Source organism: Thermobia domestica, chromosome 4 (assembly GCF_964235325.1).
Source record: "Thermobia domestica chromosome 4, izTheDome1.hap1.1, whole genome shotgun sequence".
NCBI lineage: Eukaryota > Metazoa > Arthropoda > Insecta > Zygentoma > Lepismatidae > Thermobia > Thermobia domestica.
This window is the reverse complement of record NC_137457.1, coordinates 169,113,052-169,119,051: the sequence shown is the minus strand read 5'-3', so window position 1 is coordinate 169,119,051 and position 6,000 is coordinate 169,113,052. Positions and strand designations below refer to the sequence as shown.

Below are 6,000 nucleotides of genomic sequence, written 5' to 3'. Positions count from 1 at the left end.
CTTATTTCAGCAACATTATAAAATCTTGCAAAAATAGCACAAAGCATTTGATTCAAAGGCAGAAACAAACACTTTGAATGAATGTTATAGGATCATATCTTGAAGATTACCACTTTAAAAAATAACATTTGGAACAAAATCCAGATATACTAGATTCTTAATATTAACGTTTTCTTGTCCGATAAAAGGAACTATCATTTGTGCGTCTATTGAATGACAATTTTTTATAACTTTTAATTGATATTTCTCTGTAATAAATGTGTAATTCTTTTATTATGTATATTAATTTCAGAAAGTGATCCAGGTAAGAATTATTCAATTATTCAATTAGTAATCTGCGTAGGCAGCTAATACAAGTTTACGTTAAATTCGTAAAAGTAATCTCTTAAGTATTGAAGTAAAATAATGAATAAATTTATACATGAAACCACTGTCCCTTTTAAATTACAAGTGTTGCATGATTCCATTTCTTTTCTTTACAATTCAATGTTAATTTACTTAAGATTTTCTTTAAAATATGCATTATATGTTTTTAATCTCTTAATATGTGTATACGTATTATCATTCATATATCTTGAAATTAACTAAGTGTTTAGTGAATAAGCGAGAGAGCGTTATGCCACAAATGTTAAAAAGGTAGTTTCCGATATTTCTGCTCTTCTACTCTAATGTCATCTATCATGTGAACTACAATCTCGTGACATAGCTCATGTGCATTATCAACAGATATTCTGAGATAATGAATACATCGTCAACATCTATATGAGAGAGATAACATCAATCTCCAACGCGACTTACCTATGGTTACTAGTGTAGCAGTAGAAAAGGTACTAAGAGATGAACAGTGAACTAGCACAGAGTGGTGTTGCAACATACAGTGTTGGCTTTAATGTCTTGAATATAATTGCTGCGAAATTTTGTACAACACTACCAGGCTCACTTTTGTCCCGATATAGCTATTTTGGGAATTAACTGTTCAGAAAGATGTCGTTTCGCCGTTTACAAATCAGAAGAGATCTCATAGCTGAATATCTGTATGTGATACATTTATTCAAAATATACTACTACATTAATCACCTGGTCATCCTGTATTTGACCTCAAATGAAAAAATCTTATGGCAAGAATGGGTAATACTCGTCCAGTTTCCTATTATTGTTGTCGAAGACTAACAGCCGTAGAAAAAATGGGCAGGGAAGATACCTCTAACGAGATACTGTCTTTCTCTAGTTGGTAAGTAAGTAGGTGACACTTGGTGCTGTTTCTTGAACAACTGCGCCAGCTCAAACTGTTCCGATTCCAGTTCCGATTCCTGTTCCGCTTCCGGTTCCAACTCCGACTTTGCCTCCGACAAATGTTCCGACTGCGGTACCAGTGGCATTTTCGGTTCCGATTAAAGAGCACTAGCATTTGAGATCACTTTTAAGACTATGTCCTATTGTAGAGATCACCAAGCATTGTTAGAATTAAAAATACTGCAGCAACATGCTACGCAAAAAATAAAGAGGGCTGTGAACACATATTCCAACTCCAAATCTAGAAAGACTATGATCAATGTTTATAATGTTTCACTTCATGTACTTTGAACTATGTTCCTCTATGAATCAAGTTTAAATCTGTTTCCTCTGAGTTTTTAATCTAGATAAGACAAAATAATCTTCGGCGAAAGAGCAACGATGTCTAACCCGAACCATCTCATGCTGTCTTTTAATAATTCTCATTGTGTTTCAATTCGAACATAAATACGTTTCTTTGGAACTTTGAAGACACTCGTACTTTAATTTATTATTAAGTTGAACCCCTTCAAAATATCAAATGTCCACGTACAATTCAAAGTGTTACTTGAGCTATTAATGGATATCCAAAAAGACGTGTATGCTAACTACAAAAGGTACCAAGGCACTATTGTTATTATTATTATTATTATTATTATTATTATTATTATTATTATTATTATTATTATTCATTACTTACTTCGGCTAACTCTTTCTTCCGTTACCTGCTCTATGATACATATTACGCCTCACTGCTACAAAATATAACATCTGCTCTACATGAATGCCCGAAATACAATACAAGGAATGCAATATAACTCACATGATCCATGAAGTAATTTCATTACAACGTTATATTCCATTGACTATGCTTAACATTAAGGAGTGAATAAATAGTACTTAACAAACAATTTTATTACCAAGTCCTGTCATTATGTCACTGAATTATTGATTTGCATGATGTAATGATGTGATGATGTTTATTTCTCTTATTTGCTCCCAAATTTTCAAAGGAGTACACCACTGTACCTATGTCTTATAAACTGCAATGACCCATTGATTCATATAAGGTAATAGAATTTTATCAAAGAGAATAAATAAATAGTGCCAATAACAGGCATCCGGGCAAACACGTGGTCATCTTGTAAGTGGTGTTAATGAAAGTGCTGTTATTATTGGCCAAATTAGAAACGAATGTAATGGCGGGACTGTTACCTTGAGTAAAAAGGGGGAAAGATTTGCTGACCTCACGAGATGTAGTGCGGGTCTTACTACAAAAATATTCCTTTTACTATCACCATAGGTCAAACCTACAATTTATAAAAGTAGTACAAGAGATAAAATATTTTTTGCCTAATTTATGCATTACAACTGAATACTTAATTAAACATAAATTTTACCGAGTGTTTTAACAAAGTGTATGCCCAGGTTATTGTCAATGTCGGCTATGATATTTCTTCCTAATACTAACAAAGATACTGTTTTTAGAAGATTTCAAACTTCCGTGAAATGTCACCGCATGTTAGAGGCAAAATAAATGTCTAAATGGGCTACTTTTGCACATTGGTTTTCTTCGTACGTCTTGCTACGTTTTCGGATGTCTTAGTACCACTACGTTTACGTCAATCATACTTGATGTTAAAGTCCACACAAGTACAAATAAAAACGTGACTGATAGAATTTTGCGAGTTCCAGTAAAGTATATATCTAACTAACTTTATGACTAAATATCCTATTTGAAAATATGTCCTATTTCTCATAGAAAGATTTTGCAGACCATGTGAGGTCGACATTGATCATGAAGACATTTATATTACTCAGCACTTAGTTCTGATAATATGAACATTGTTTTTTAATATATAAACAGAAATTTGAGAAGACTTTGTAGAGAAAAAATGATAGAGGAATTGGTGCATCCATTGTATGAAGAGTATTAATATTGTATGTCTGACACGGATTTATTGTAATTAGCAGTATCAGCAAACAATTAGTATCTGCATATGTTAATTAACAGTAATCTGTATTTTTAACTTATCACGTATTTCTTTTTACGAAAAAATGTACTAAATAGCTTGTGATTAAATTCAAATCATGTTACGTACACTTCGTCTTCTGCAAAGTGTTGTAACAGCGTGTTATTCTATACTGTTGCGACTCTTTCCAAAATATTCATTTTTTACACAAATACTTCAGAGATCAGTATCACAGCCAGCAAAAAATCCAAGTAAAGCAGTGTAAAACGTAAACTAACCTTAAATCTATCAAACGGTTTTGACGAAATACATACAGCTTTCCAATTACAAGACTTAATCACTTAAAACACTAATAGATTATCAACTTTTTAACTTTAGGAAATGAAATCATGCCTGCAAACTGTTTAAAAGCAATAATTTTCCAGATGTTTCTTACTTAAATAAGGTAGTGATATATTTTTGTTACAAAAGCATACAATAAAGACATACACTTTCAATACAAGAATTAATAAATAACTTCTTCTGAATTTTAAATTCACAAACGTGGAAATAATTAGCAAATACCTAAAAATATGTGATTATTTTTTAAAATAAATTTTAAGAAATCTTTTCAAAATGTTTATCTTATCAAGTTGCATCAATTCAAGCATGACACAAGTGTTACTTGACTATGAACTGTAAGTAAATCTAACTGGGGAATGTCGCAAGTGGTTAGTCTGAAATCACATTGATACGTGCTCAATCGACTATTTTTTACATATGAAACAATCACGCAAACGAAGAAATAATCAATCGAAAGTTATTCAAAGTTCAAAATTAAACATATTTTATAAAAAATTTGAAGTAACTATTGTATCAGATTCGAACTTCACTTTTGTCATCGGCTTGTTTTCGTTGCTGACCAGCACAAGAAAAAGTCGAAATACAGCATAAGCATTTTTCAAGATAGTAACATTTCCTATGGTTGTGGTGAGGAGTATTTGGTAATGGTGTTTTTCCAACTTGTAATTTGCATTATGTTTGCCACACCAGGTCATCAGGGTGATAAAATGTATTTGCCACCTGTATTCGACTATATTGGGATTCAAATGGCACTTTTCCGTGTGGCACCTTCAAATTGAAAATTACATTTGATCTATCTCTTTGATCCCGAAACTATGAAGTCTACATTGATATCAGTAGTTTTGAATCATTTTATGTCTTCATGCTTCCTGGATGTACTAGAGGGTCTAAGTCTCACTTAAAGATCCAAAAGCTAAGGATTTGACACAAACTTTGGGCATTTTCCATTATTTTTACATGTCAAAGCTTCACAAACATCTTCAGAGTGCGAATGAAGGCTGAACTTAATTGGCATCTGGAGTGCTATTCTTTATCAAAACACCCCAATATTAACGGATTCGACACTAGTATCGATTTTTTTGTCATCTAATATCTGCTGTTTCCCTACTTTCTATTAGGGCCAAGGAGAAATTGGATGCGCTAGGTCTGAATTTCGATTTAAATGTCATTACTGCTGTTACCAATTTACTTAGCTACACTTTTGACACTAACGTCTGTCGATTCTAATATTTTTACCTCACAATATCACTCCCAGGGCGTAAATTGGGGCTGAATCGAAGTTAAGCAGAATCGGAAATGACATTATTTACCAAAGCGACCAAGACAACCTTTCATTTGTCACTATTATAGAACGTCTCGTAGAATTTTTACACGTATTCCCTCCCACTCCCCACAGCTAAAAAGCAGTGTATTTTGCCAAACCAGAATTATGTTTGAATAGAGATATATATACTTACTACATCCACTTATATATAAAGAGATTTATGCAGTATAAAAGAAAGTGATTAGAGCTAGCGATCAATGTGTGACCACTTCCATATACCAAAGCGTATCGGAATATTGATTTCAAACCCAATATATAAAAAAATCGTTCTGGCTTCCTAAAACAGAATTTCACTTTCTTCATCTGCCTGTGAGGTCGTGAACTTTTTGTGACTGTTTGTGATAGCAACTTTATTCTCTGAAGCTACGAATTGACTTTGGATATTCTCTGCGTGTCTTATACCATTTGAAGAACATGAATCGCACGTTGTATTGCGAATATAGAAAAGTTACCAACATATGATAAATATCTGGAGTTTTCTTTACCGCTATTACACGACTTTTTAAATATGTATTTAGTATTCAAGTATAATATACATACGTTCTATCACAACTTACCATATTTCAGATGTTATAATTTAAAGAAAATAATTACTTATGTCGTGAAGATATGGAATGAATATATGTACGTGTATATAAAACATATTTTCTTTATTGTAGTTATTTCATATAATTTTCATGCAATGAGTAAAATAAAATATCATACAAATCTTTTTTATCAAACGTGAATAGAACTCACGAACTAACTATTTGAAGTCCCGCCGGTTTGTCATTCAGGAAGCACGACCAACACGGCTGAATTCCTTCTAACGAAATATAACTGAATTAGTAAAGCAATGACATTCATATTGGATTAAATTTCTCTTGCTTTTTCTTTCCTTTTTTTATTTTACTTTGGATATGAGAGCTATGCTCTCTGTATTTACATTCATTGGAAGTATCAATTTACATAGCCAAATATAATTTTAAAATGGAAATTAATGTCAAAATGATCATGTGACTACCTAGTTTCAAAATATTCTATCACTTAGTGTTTCAATCAGTGTTAGTTTTCTCTACAATTAAGAACATTTCAACATGTCGTATCTTA

At 32.1% G+C, this 6,000-nt stretch overlaps 1 long non-coding RNA gene across 1 annotated transcript in view; it reads left to right on the top strand.

Moving 5' to 3' along the window:
- Positions 1-289: 289 nt before the first annotated feature.
- LOC145683394 (uncharacterized) overlaps positions 290-6,000 on the top strand; it is a 522,616-nt gene continuing 516,905 nt past the window's right edge. Inside the window, exon 1 of the long non-coding RNA XR_014131076.1 lies at positions 290-304. This is a non-coding gene — a long non-coding RNA (uncharacterized LOC145683394). The remainder of the gene's footprint in view (positions 305-6,000) is intronic.